The sequence below is a fragment of the Phacochoerus africanus genome, chromosome 15 (assembly GCF_016906955.1).
Source record: "Phacochoerus africanus isolate WHEZ1 chromosome 15, ROS_Pafr_v1, whole genome shotgun sequence".
Classification (NCBI taxonomy): domain Eukaryota; kingdom Metazoa; phylum Chordata; class Mammalia; order Artiodactyla; family Suidae; genus Phacochoerus; species Phacochoerus africanus.
Genome location: NC_062558.1, coordinates 123475727 through 123489887, shown reverse-complemented (window position 1 = coordinate 123489887; position 14161 = coordinate 123475727). Strand labels below are relative to the sequence as shown.

Here is a 14161-nt window from a genome sequence, read left to right as displayed (position 1 = left end):
TTAGTTAAAAATGAGGTGGTGTTTATCTAGATCTAAAAGGTCGCTTTCCTAGTAATGTGAGTTACAAGGCTATACAGGGACCTGCTATCATCAACAGTTTCTATCTGCCTCTTTCTGTAAGTTAAATGCCAATATAGGCACAACCTAATTTAATTTCAGCACTTCCTTGGGAGGGGCCAGAAGACAAATGCCACGATGGCCAGAAAACTGAGACCCGTGGGGACTGGGGGGAAATCAGAGCTCCCTCACGATCTTGGGGCCAGAAGGGTTCCCCTTCCAGCAGATGAGTTTTGTCTCTGATTGATGACTCCGAGGCACGGAACTGAAACTTGATAGTCACCAAGGACTGCTGGGGAAGTTGTCTTACCGAGCAGATTTCATGTTTAGAATAAAATCCTTTTGGTGAAGTCTTGTGTTTTAACTTATAGCCCCAAAGAGTGCTTTTTCTCCACACTACTCTATGTCAAAGACTCAAAGGACAAACTTCTGTGTAATGAAGGGCTGCCCCGCCCCTCCCACAGCAAGAGCAGGCACTTATTTGTCAGTGATCATTTCAGGACCTGGAGTGTGGGCCAGAGTCATGGAACTTTCCCTGGTGAGCCCAAGAAATCCACCCCACCTCAGTGACTCCAACACCGCGAGACAGGATGCTTCCAGCCAGGAGGATGGAAGACCGGTGTGTGCCAGCTACACCCAGGAGGCTGGCTTGTGACTTTCTAGTCCTCTGTGCCCAGAAACAGGTTTCTACCAGGAGACATGGTGAGATGCTTCAAAAGGCAAAAGAGAGACAGGCAGCCATGTGGACTTTGTTTTTCTTTCCTGTGATTAAAAAACCAATCATCAGGTACGTGGAAGTCCGAGTTTTGAATTTCTACCAGTGAGGAAAAAAGGACTTTGAAAGACACGGTTGGTCTCTCCTTTGAAGCAAGCCTTAAGAAAAAACAATTTTTTATCTTTTTATGGAGTTCCTGAGCCAGGGATCCGATCCATGTCACAGTTGCAACCTATGCCACAGCTGTGGCAATGCCGGATCCTTTAATGCACTGTGCGGGGCTGGGAATGGACCCTGCCTCCTGGCCCTGCATGAGACACCGCTGATCCCACTGTGCCACAGAGGGAAGTCCAAGAAAATGGTTTTGAAAATTAAGTCAGTGCAACTCTGGAAGCGAGAAAATGACAATGATCTGACTTCGCCTGGGGTAACTATGGCTCCTGTTTGGATGGCTGATGGTGAACATATTCTGGGGTCTGAGAAGCTGGGGATGGCCACACAGATGGGCGGCCGGATGGGTGGATGGAAGACAGACAGCAGCTGTGAGAGCATCTCTTGGCTCCTAACCATCTTGTTTCTGGGACCCAACCCAGAACAGAGCGCTGAGCGCTAAGGCCCAGGGCCTGGCTTTGCACTCCCTCGCCCCAGCCCTGCCGCTCGGCTCCCCGAGGTTGCAGCAGATGTTAAAAACTAAAGTTGAAACCTTTAAGCTGTAATGAAGGAGTTCACAGGGTTCATAATCCCAGTACCCCACCCCGATTCTCCAGCGATCCCGCTGAAAGCTTTCAAACAGTGCTCAGCCCGAACGCGGTACATGCGGCGCGTGCTGAACACGCTGATCTGCCCGTGATTACCCTCGGCTGCTGTAAAACAATCTCACTCCTCGAGTGAGTGAATGCCGGCTGCAGCAACAATGCTCTTATTGACTTGTTGCTCTGGCTCTATTTAGTTATTACCCTCGGGGCCACAATCAATAGACTTTGCACCAAGTCAGCCTAATAAATCCCAGGCTCTCACTGGAGGTTTGCCAGGAACGGCAAGAAAATCTATGGCAGGGAAACATAGTGCAAAGAGAGAGAAAGCTGCACTGACAGCTGTATAAATTAATTAACAAAGAACTGTTTATTCTTCTAAAAGATCAGATTGCACATTTATCATCGTCGAAGAAGGCATAGATAGACGGTCATAAAGTTAGCGGATGATATTAAAAAAAAAAAAAAAACCCCGCAAATTCGGACGCACACACAGGAGAGAGACCCGCATTCTGTGGTAACTGGTTTCCTTCTTTATTACGTTTTCAATTACTCGACTTATAAATTTGCCTTAGCACTAGTTCGGGTCAGTCTATTATTTCCAGCTTATTTGGACTAATGCAGTTGGCCTTGATAATTCTTTAAGCTTGTGGTTGAAACAGTCAACACAGTAAAAATAAAACGTTGATCATTAACATTGCACTGTTGGGTTTGTTTGGTTCCCCCCCACCCCACCGCTGTTAGGAATTTGAATCCGGCTTGTAACGCAACGGTGGAGGGAAAAATGCTTCAGGTGACAGAAACACTAAAAGGCTGGTCAAAGTCGATGTCTGGTTATTTCAGAGCATTGCAAAAGAATTCTAGAATAATTCTCTTAAGAAGCAAATGGTGTGAAGATTCAGTGGAAAGGGACCCTGGATCCAACTATTTTAAGACACATTGAACCAGGCTCGGGCCGGCTTGGGGACAAGACAATCTTCTTGCACAGACTGAGCGCAAATGCAAGAAACCCCTGGCGCTTTTAGAAGCTTATTTGCTACTGCGGCTGAACCTTCTAGAATCCTCGTAGAAAACTTTTTTGGGGGTCCCAACTGTGCCCGGGCTAACCTATAGATTGATGGAAAAAAAAAAAACAGGAAAAAACCCTCTTTCTAAATGTTAAGCAATTTCAGTTTTTAAATTCAAGGGTGGGGGTGTTAGAAACGGTCTTTGAACAGAATCCCAAGATCCAACCTCAAATATCACTCAGCAGATTGGCCAACGTTTGGTGAGAGTCTATTAGGTACAAGGCACTGAAACAGCCTTTGACTGGCTGTGACACAGACATCATTGTTCCCAGGCGTGGAAAGCTCATTTCATTGCTTCAGTCTAGCCTGGGATATGTCAGCCCTCCTGCCTGTTAACACACTCCTGTGAACACAAAAGGGCACAGCAATCCCCCCAAACACGGACCCTTTAACTTGACAGGCCCTCAGGAGGCGGGGGGGAGGGTGCCTACGGGCACACACGTGAAACCTGTTTTATTGTGGGCTGCTAATTGTGTTGTCCCAATAATTTATTGCCTCTTATAAATGGTTTCCAGGTAATAAGAGTTAATTGACTCAAGAGACTTTCATCCATTGCAATTATCTCCTAATACTGTACATTAGGCCAGTGCACTTTCTATTAATCAGGTCAAATGTATCACTTGAATAAGTGCATTAAAAAAATGGTAGAACTTAAAATCATCACCCCAAACTTATTTCTAAAAATGCTCCCATAACGTTGTTCATTAATCCGCCACCCCAAGCATGACTTGGCTTTAAACGTGGAGACCAGTCAGAACCACGGGCCTCTGGAGTTCACTGATTTTACTCCTCTCTCACTGGCCGGAGCAGACCAAGGTTGGGAGGCAGGGGGAGTGGTGGTCTGGGGAAGCCTCGGACAGCCAGCGGCCGAGGAGGGTCTGGGTCACAGATGTCTACCATCTTTTTCTGGCATCTGAAGTTTTGGCTGAAACAGAAATTACCCATGGCCCCAAGGACTTTGACAGACCACGAGCAGAGGAACTTCTTCCAGCCTCTGTGCCTCTGCCTCCAAGCCTATTTCCACTCCTGCCTCCCCCGTCAAATCGCTCCTGAGCTGCTTCTCTGGTGCCCTCAACTCCAGACTTGAACACTCAGCCTCTTTTTTGCGACACTTTCTCCAAGACCCTTCACATCAAAATGTTTGAATTCCAGGTTCCGTGGCCTCAGAACTCAATGGCAGGGGCATTAGGTATCTGGCTCTGCTGCTGTGCATGCAGATTCTGGGGCCAGGGATCAAACCTGCACTACAGCAGAGACTGGAGCCATAGCAGTAACAATGTGGGATCCTTAACTGCTAGGCTACCAGGGAACTCCAAGGATAGAAGATTTCTAGGGGTCCTTCCTCTCAGCTCTGACATCCTATGATTTAAGCCAACAGCTACTCATGCCTTGTCATGTTTGCACAGCTCTTCTTACTGCTCCAGTGTCTTCACATACACTAGCTCTTTGCTGCCCATGCCAGGTCGATGGCAGATACCGGCCAGGATACTGTGCCTTAGCCCCAAGGTAGGACACCACTAGAAGAAACTCCAGGCCCAGGGGAAAAGATCTGAATTCACACTTCAAAGATCCTTCTTTTCCAAACTTTAGGTTCTGCTGAATGGCCAGTCACTCAGTCCTATGGCTACAAGTTTCCTTCTCAATCACCTGTCTCTAGCCAGGCACCAGGGGTACCACTTGCAATGCCGAGGTGGGCTGAGGTCTGAGTACCTTCTACACACACCCTCAGCTGAGTCGAGGTGTGTCTAAGCATCATTCTTTTCTAAGGCTTCCTGGAGTTAATGTCTTGGAATAGGAACGGGGTAGTATAGGATAGTTTATGGGTGGGTCTGTGCCTCTGGAATTGGCTACCATATCAGATTCTAGTGTTCTAGCCTCTGTGACATGAAGCAGCAGACACATAGCTAGCTTAGCACAGTTAGATCAATGGTGGAAGAGGGGTTAGAGGTATGATGAGAACACACATGCTTTGTGTGGCTTCTGGACACTGGGTACTATGTGCTTTCCCACACCCGGGGATACTTTCCTAAACTCATTTAATAGTACCAGGAACTTGGTATCATTAGCCCATTTTATTTTATTTTTTTGGGGGGGAGGCTCTAGTTTTTCCTTCCTTTGTTTTTCTTTCTTTCTTTCTTTCTTTTCTTTCTTTCTTTCCTTCCTTCCTTCTTTCCTTCGTTTTTTCCTTCCTTCTTTCTTTCCTTCGTTTTTCCTTCCTTCCTTCCTCCCTTCCTTCCTCCCTCCCTTCCTTCCTCCCTCCCTCCCTTTCTTTCTTTCTTTCCTTCATTTTTCCTTCTTTCCTTCCTCCCTCCCTCCCTTCCTTCCTTCTTTCTTTCCTTCGTTTTTTCCTTCCTTCCTTCCTCCCTCCCTCCCCCTCTCTCTCTCTTTCCTTTGTTTTTTCCTTCCTTCCTTCCTCTCTTCCTTTCTTTCCTTCCTTCTTTCTTTCCTTCATTTTTCCTTCTTTCCTTCCTTCCTTCCTCCCTCCCTTCCTTTCTTTCTTTCCTTCCTTCCTTCCTTCTTTCCTTCCTTCCTTCCTCTCTTTCTTTCTTTTATTTTCTTTTCTTTTTTGCTTTTTTAGGGCTGTGCCTGTTGCACATGGAAGTTCCCAGGCTAGGGGTTGAATTGCAGCTACAGCTGGTGGCCTACCCCACAGCGAGAGCAACGCAGGATCTGAGCTGTGTCTTTGACCACAGCTCAGGTCAACACTGGATCCTTAACCTACTGAGCGAGGCCAGAGATTGAACCTGAATCCTCATGGGTACTAAATGGATTTGTTTCTGCTGTGCCACAATGGGAACTCCCATATTTCCTTTTTAAATTAAAGTATAGTTGATTTACAATGTTTCATCAATTTCTGTCATCATTAGCACATTTTAAAGATGAGAAAACTAAGGCTCAGAGAGAGGTTAATGAATCATCTAAGGTCACAAGGATGGCCAAGAATCAGCTCCTGGTCTTGGTCAATTCTGTTTCTATTATATCCCACTTCTGCCCAAGAGGCCCAGAAATGGCAGGGAGGTTAGAGACAAGTTACGGTGATTAAAGAACCACTGCCCCATTGGTCATTAGTTCATTCACTTCATGGGCACACTTTATGAGCTTTAGCGTTACACTCTATGGCTGGCAGACTAGGGCTTTTGAGAACTGAAGCGGCTCTCCCGCTGCGAAAGTTGACTCTTCCCATCCTGCTCCTACTGACTAATGGGTTCCAAGGTAGACTGGGCTGAGGCGTGTCCTAGTGGATGACCACGTCACTCCACCGTTCTTTTCCTCCCATTAAACATGGCTGTGTAAGTGGATATTCACATGCAAAAAACCAGTTAGATCCTTTCCTCATACCATATAGAAACATTAACTCAAAATGGATCAAAGACCTAAATGCAAGAGCCAAAACTATAAAATTCTTAGAAGAAAACAGGAGTAAATCTTTCTGACCTTGGATTTAGCAACAGATTCTTGAACATAACACCAAAAGCACAAGCCACAAAAGAAAATAGATTGTACTTCATCAAAATGAAAAACTTTTGTGTTTCAAAGACACCATCAAGAAAGTGAAAAGACAACTCACAAAATGGAAACAAATGATTTGCAAATTACATTTGATAAGGACCCTGTTTCCAGACCTTATAAAGAACTCTTACAACTCTATAATAAAAGGGCATATAACCCAATTTAAAAGGCTCTGAGTAGACATTTCTCCAAAGAAGATGAAGCTAATAAGCACAGAAAAGATGCTCAACATCATTAGTCATCAGGGAAATGCAAATCAAATCCCCAACGAGATACCACTTCATACTCATGAGTATGGCTAGAATCAAAAAGTCAGATAAAAACAAGTGCTGATGAGGATGTGGAGAAATCCAAACACTTGCACACTGCTGGTGGGAACGTAAAGTGTTCAGCTGCTCTGGAGAACAGTCTGACTGTTAAGTTAAACACAGAGTTACCATCTGACTCAGTAATTCTACTCCTAGGTTTATACGTAAGAAAAATGAAAACGTATGTCCATGTAAAAACTTGTACATGAATGTTCACAGCAGCATTATTGACAACAGCTAAAATGTAGAAAGAACCCAAATGCCCTTCAGCTGATGCATGGATAAATAAAAGGTGGTATGCTAATCAGCCATAAAGAGGAAATACATACGATACATACATACGGTCCTACAACATGGATAAACCTTGAAAACATTATGCTAAGAGAAAGAAGCCAGTTGCAAAAGATCACATATTATATGAATGCCTTTGTATGAAATGGCCAGAGTGGGTAAACCTATAGAGAAAGCGGTAGTGGGTTGCTTAGGGCTGAGGGGATGGGAAGACTGGCTAAAAGTTATGGGGTTTCTTTTTGAGGCGATAAAGATACTCGAACATCAACTGTGATGGTGTTTGCACACATGTGTGAAGATTCTAAAAACCATTAAGTCATGTACTTTCAATAGGTGAACTGAAGGGTATGTGAATTATATCTGTAAAAAACTTTATCAAAACTCCCTGAAACAACCCAAGTCATGACTGCTTTTTTTTTTTTCTTTTTCTCTTTTGGCCACCCCTTGGCATATGGAGTTCCCGAGCCAGGTTGCACCCTACACTGTAGCCACCGCCACCCTAAGCCACAGTTGCACCCGACCCTGCAGCTGCAGCAACGCCAGATTCTTTAACCCACTGTGCCAGGTCGGAGATTGAACCTGTCTCCTGGGACTGCAGAGGTGCCGCTGACCCCACTGCCCCACAGCAGGCTCCCCAAACCTTGAATGCTTTGGGAATGGCTCTGGTGGTGCAGCTGCTTTGCTGTGTGGTGGGGGAGCTCTTGCCCATGCTCCTTTGCCAGCTCTGAGGACTTGCCCCTACTGTCAGGGATGCTGTCTATTTCACTTGCGGCTTTCTCCCTTTGTCACAGAGGGAGCAGTAGGGATGGGAATGTCAAGTGTCAGGCTCTGTGTTAAATGTTGGACAGGGGTTCCCGTCATGGTTCAGTGGTTAACGAACCCAGCTAGTATCCGTGAGGACATGAGTTCAATCCTTGGCCTCTCTCAGTGGGTTAAGGATCCGGCATTACCGTGAGCTGTGGTGTAGGTTGCAGACATGGCTCGGATCCTGTGTTTCTTTGTCTGTGGTGTAGGCTGGCAGCTGCAGCTCTGATTTGACCCCTAGCCTGGGAACCTCCATATGCCACAGGTGCAGCCCTAAAAAGACAAAAGACCAAAAAAAAAAAGAGGGGGGGGGGTTGGACAGACTATCTCAATCAATCAATTCCTACAACCACTCTCCGAGATAGGTACCATTCTTTTTTTCTTTTTAGGGCCGCACCTTCAGCATATGAAAGTTCCCAGGCTAGGGGTTGAATCAGAGCTGCAGCTGCCAGGCCTACTCCACAACCACAGCAACTCAGGATCCGAGCCATGTCTGCAACCCACACCACGGGTCATGGCAACACTGGATCCTTAACCCACTGAGCGAGGCCAGGGATCGAACCTGCATCCTCATGGATACTAGTCGGGCTCATTACTGCTGAGCTGTGATGGGAACTCCAGGTACCATTCTCATCTAAACACGAAGACACTGAAGGGACGTTCCCAAGCCTGCGCACATGTGAGTCTGAGTTACATGTGATCATGTGATCCTGCCCTGGAAAGCAGGCTAGTGTGTGCACGGAGGCCTCCCCTTCCCTTGGGGCCTGGGGGAATTTCAAAGGCCTCTCCATTCTCCATTCCAAAGTGCTCCCTGGGAGAGCCAGAACCTTCTGCCAAGAGAAGTCCTACCCATCCTGTTTATTTCTCCAACAAATCATTTAAAAATGGGGGGTAGAGGGTACTTTTTTTCCCCACAGCAGTGGTAGCTGACAACTTGAACCCATCTCTGCACCTATTTGTTTCTGAAACCCAGTTTATTTGTGGTTAGAAAGAAACATACCCAGTGAGTTGTAAGGAGTTATTCTAGAAAGATGTGACAGAAGTAGGAGGTTAAAGAGATTTAACAACTGAATTAATTTTATTTTTTAAAAATTGGAATTACTCCTGTTCACGAGGCTGCATCTTTTAGCCACATTTTTGTTTTCATGTCAAACCAGAATACTCACCACACAACTTTAACAGTCTGACACACCTGTGCCGCTAACTTGTGGTGTGATTGTAAGCCCGTCACGTGGCCTCTCTGGGTGCCAGCAGAGAGGAGTCCAGTGACCATTTGTGCAATATAATTGTCCAGCAGGTAATATGAGTGGATTGGACCAGAGTAGAGGTTGCCAACTGGCAGACCGTAGCCAGGTCCCACCTGCCAGATATGCTGGATATTAATTAAAAAAAAAAAAACTTGCCAATATTTACGATCAGGGAGATTTGTCATCTAGAATTCAGACATTCTGGGAAAGTTGGAAGGGCTGACCTCAGCTGACTCCCCCAAAGCAGCAGTGGAATGGGTTCTGAGAAGCCTTTTGGATAGGGCCCTCACTCTCAGTTTGCACCATCACTTCCTGCCTGGCTCATTTCACTCAGCTGTGGTACCTTCCCATTCCCCATGGGCATCTCTGAACGGGCCCCTTTCCCAGGTTCCTTTTTTGCTCTCCAGGGCTATGCTCTAGGCTTTATCCTGTTCTAAGAGGAAGGTAAAGGAGAAATGAACCACCTGGATCTCACCATGTACCTTTCCAAATCCTATGCAGAGCTAGGCAAGAAAAACCTTGTGAATACCGCTTTGGCCCTGCCCCTTGACACCATGCCTAGAACAGAACCTAAGGAAGACACCTGGAGGGCTCTGGTCCCTCACCACTGCTCTACCTTTCCCAGGATGGGAACTCATGGCTGGGGGAGTGGGTACATCCGGGTATAATCCAGGAGGCTGTTATTAGCAAGTCTAGCTTGCTAAAACCTGAAGACAGGGAAATTCCGTGGTTTTGTCTAACATTCCAAATGAACTTGGTCTCCAGGGCAACGAATTTTCTTCCTTATGAGAAGAGGAGACAAACAGACCTTGCAAATGAAATGACCAAGCCCCCTTGACACCAGGGCAGGTCCTCCCATGCACATGAAGGGGCTCCCTTTCCGGCTGTGATAATCTTTTAATGGGGTGCCTGAGGTGGCCACACCCTGCGAGGGGCACAGGCAAGGCCTGTGTTCCAAGCCCTAAGGTCAGCAGAGCTTCGGTGGCGATCTGGATTGTCGTCCAATTTATGGATATAATTAATCGCAAACTTCAACTCTCCCTGCTTCACACAGAAATTATGTGGACCACACGCATTACTTCTCTCTTCCGGTTTTTCTTTTAAGAAGGAACTGTCAGTCCTACGAGGCCAGAATTACTTCCTAATGTGATTAAAAAAAAAAAAATCTTATTTTGAATAATCCCAAACTTAACAGGAAAATTGCAAAAATAATAATAATGAAACCCTGTATCCTTTACCTAGATTTACAGACTTATTCTTTTGATCCATAAGCTTCGCCATTCTCGTTTCTGCATAAATGCATATTTCACTGGGAACCACCTGAGAGTCAGTTGCAGCTATCAGGCCCCTTTATATTATTACCATAACACATTTTCCAGAATCAGGAAGTTTAACCATGATATAATACTAACATCAAATCCACAGCCCGTATTCCAATTCTGCCACCCGTCCTAATAATGTCCTTTACAGATTCAACTCCCCACTCTGTTCCGGGATTCAATCAAGGATCACGCGTTGCATCTAGTTGTCTAGTTTTCATGTTCCTCTGCTTTCTCCTTTAATCTGAAATCCTAATGTGGCTAGGAAGATGTTTTCTTTGTGGCACCGGAGAACCAGAAGAGATAGAGGTAGAGGGTGGAAATATGCAAAAAAAAAAAAAAAATCTCTGGCTGTAAGCTGTTAGATGGTCAGTGGGGGATTACCGAATGTTCCCTCTGGCTTCAGCAGATGCTCCAGGAATTGCATCAGATGCTTAAAGTTGAGAAGGCAGACTTGCAAAGTTAAGAGTCTTCTATTTTGGTCCTATGCTTTCTCCCAGAGACAACTGCCATGCTCTGCTCTAATCGCCCTAAGTCTCTCCAGAAAGAGCTTTGTGGAACTGTAATTACATTTCCAGGGTGGGAGAGCGGCTTCCCCCCAGCCTTGTGCCTCGCAAAGCGTGGAAATCATTCCCTTATAGCATAACAATGGATTCTCACACTCGTCAAGCAATTTGTTTTAATTATGCAAATCACTTCATTCTCTTTTCAAATATCTGCAGGGAGCTGCAAACCACTGCAGGTCAAAGTAGGCTGTGGGGTAGGGACAGAGAGGGGGTGAGGGGGGCCTAGCTTGTCCTGGAGATCTCCTGTCATAGGAGTTTGGGGTGTAGGAGGAGGAGACTGGGGCACAGAAGTCCCAGGAAAGGCGTCCAGATGCAAGGGGGGGAAGTATTTTGGGGTCACAGTTTCATGATCTAAGTGTCTCATGTGCTCATGGCACAAAGCATGAGCTTCTAGGGGAGAGCAAGAACCCACAGAATACTGCATCCTCATTCTCCCAGATACTCTGTAGCTGCCCTATGCACTCACTGCTTTGCTGGATTTAGTAAAACGAGAACCACGAGTCACCCAGACACCCTTATGTTACCGGTCCTCCAAGGCGCCTGATGTCAAGACTCATCCTGGGAAGGGACTGAATACTCAGAATGTTCCGGGCTTCACACTAGCTCACCAAGTCCTGAATGGAGTTAGGGTTTTAAATAAGTTGGTTAAATGTCCTCTTGATCTTCAAAATTTTTTTTTTTAATATTTTTTTCATTGTAACTAAGAATATTGGAAGAATTCAGAGAATACAGGAAGGCAAGAAGGAAGGAAGAAAGGTAAGCAGGCCCCCTGAGTTGAATACCCTTAAACAGGCATATTTAACATGAGAGCGGGGGCTGGTGCCCATTGTTTCAGCTTATGACACACACTGTAATGGTTTATTTTTTTGACTTGTATTTTATTTTTGGTTTTTTTTTTTTAAGGGCCACACCTGTGGCATATGGAAGTTCCCAGGCTAGGGGTTGAATTGGAGCTACAGCTCATAGCCTACAGCACAGCCACAGCAACATGGGATCCGAGCCATGTCGGTGACCTACACCACAGCTCACGGCAACGCTGGATCCCTGACCCACTGAGCAAGGCCGGGGATCGAACCTGCACCCTCATGGATACTAGTCGGATTCGTTTCCGCTGCACCACGATGGGACCCCCACACTGTAATAGTTTGTGCCTCCTTGATTTCAGGACTAGGACGACACATGAGAATGGTTTCCCTATTGTGCTTTGAATTTGACGGCTTTTACTTTACACTCAGCTCTGAATAGGCACTTGCTATTTTTTTTAAGGCACTCAATCTGCAGTTAGGGTTTGCTGTCCTCAGGTAAAGACCTTGGGGAGGGAGGAGAGTCAAACGGTGAAGAGCACGGACTCTGCCCAGACCATCTGGATTCAAGTCCCTGGATTCCAGCTTACTAACTGCATGGTTTTGGGCCTCAGTTTTACCACCTGTAACAGAATATGTTAAAAGTATTTAACCCGAAAGTTGTGCTGAGAATGAAAATGAGAGGACACATATAAAGAGCTTCGTGAAGTACCTGGCATAGAGTAAGCACTCAGTAAACAGCAGCTGCTATTACTATTATTATTATTATCACAACATTGTTTGAAAAGTCAGGTTTAAAGCACAGACGGGGAGGCTGATGGAAAGCCTTTCCCTTTTGAAGAATAAATACTCAAATGGCTAAGAAATGCATAACTTTTAAATTCTATTTTGAAGGCTATGTAATATACATGGAGCAAGATTTAAAGAACGAACATCTGAATGTGATATTGCTACACCTTTCTCCCTAAAACACAACTAGTGTGGATCTTGTCTTGTTACCATTGTCTCATTATGGCTCAAAGAAAAAAATCTTTGATGGTTTCCATTTCATCCAACTTACATGCCACTAATCAAGCCTCACAGCTTCCTTTAAAACACTTTTAACCACTTAGAATCCTTTGCTATGTTAAATTTCCTCTAGCTGCCTAAGGAAAAGACTGATGAAGCCCATAGGACATATTTTCTAGCATTCTTACTAAAAGCTACCCAATTCCCCTCTTCCTTATGGTAGGAATCAAGCAAGGGTTTTAGTTCTATGGACTATAGGCTCCTTTGAGCAGTTTTTGTTAATCTGAAGCAAGTCCTTTTCTCTCCTCTTTGAAGGATGCTAACACTTTCTTTTTAAAATGGGAATCTGGGTCCTGATTTTTGCATTGACTGTTAATTTGAAGGCAACATTTTCCTCTTCAGGTAAAGACCTACTGCTTACAGAAACAGTCTCTTTCTAACTATATTTGAACCTAAGTTTATAAACCAGCTTGTAATGGAATTCAGTAAGATTTGTAAACAGAAATTTCAAGTAACTCTTAATAATGTTTCTCTTTGAAAATATCAGCTTTTCATTCTTTGTATATAGTTTACACACTTGGTGCATTGCTTAGAGTCCATTTTTAACTTCAGTTTTTGTTTTCATGGAACACTTTTATTGCCTAAGGTTTCTTTTATGCTTAACCTTGTCAAAATTCCTCAACTTTCCTTTACGTGTCCTATTGCATCTATATGCTGTGGCCTTGGCTGCCAATTCTGCCTGATCTTATACCTCTCTCTTCTTCCTCTTGCCTCTCCAGACACACTGGTCTAACCAGCTTTTGCTCCCTGCATACTCCCTCCACCACCCCCCGCCCCCCAACCACAGGGCCCTTGCATAAGCTCTTTCTACTTCAGGAGCTTCTAGGTAATGTCTTCACATCTCAAGAATCACTTCTTCAGGAAACCTCTCTGCTGAGTGAAATCTCCAGACCAGAGTTTCTCCATCAGTGGTCTCTGGACCTGTGTCATCAACATCACTTGGGAATTTGTTAGAAATGCAAATTCTCAGACTTACCTCAGACCTACTGACTCAACCACTCTGGGGTTAGAGCCCAGCAATCTGTTTTGACAAGCCCTCCGGATGATTCTGCTGCCTGCTAACGGTTGAGAATCAATCACTTGCTAAGACAGTCTTACTGCACTGCGATGCTCTCTCTCGTGGCCTTCATGACAATTACACTCTCATGTACGTGTGGTTATTTCACTAATGTCTGTTTCCCCCACTATCCTGAGGACAGGAACCACGTGTTTCTTCTCATCATTGTTCCCTCAGCACCAAGCAGTACCTAGCACATAACAGGTGTTCAATTAATATTTTTCAATAAATTTTAGAAAATGTAACTTTATTTTATTTTACTTTGCCTTTTTTTTTAAGGACTGCATCCACAGCATATGGAGTTTCCCAGGCTAGGCGTCGAATCCGAGCTGTAGCTGCTGGCCTACACCACAGCCACAGCAACGCAGGATCCGAGCCGCATCTGTGACCTACACCACAGCTCACGGCAACGCCATACCCTTAACCCACTGAACGAGGCCAGGGATCAAACCTGCATCCTCATGGATGCTAGTCAGATTTGTTAACCGCTGAGCCACGACGGGAATTCCAGAAAATGTAACATTTGAAAGGACAAATATTATAATGGAACAAATGGGTTAAAGAGATAAACATGTAATTTACAAAAGAAGAAATAGC

General features: G+C 45.1%; 1 protein-coding gene across 5 annotated transcripts in view; it reads right to left on the bottom strand.

Moving 5' to 3' along the window:
- The window catches only part of VTI1A (vesicle transport through interaction with t-SNAREs 1A), a 366600-nt gene that overhangs the window by 39939 nt on the left and 312500 nt on the right, over positions 1 to 14161 (bottom strand). The gene's annotated exons all lie outside the window — the stretch shown is intronic.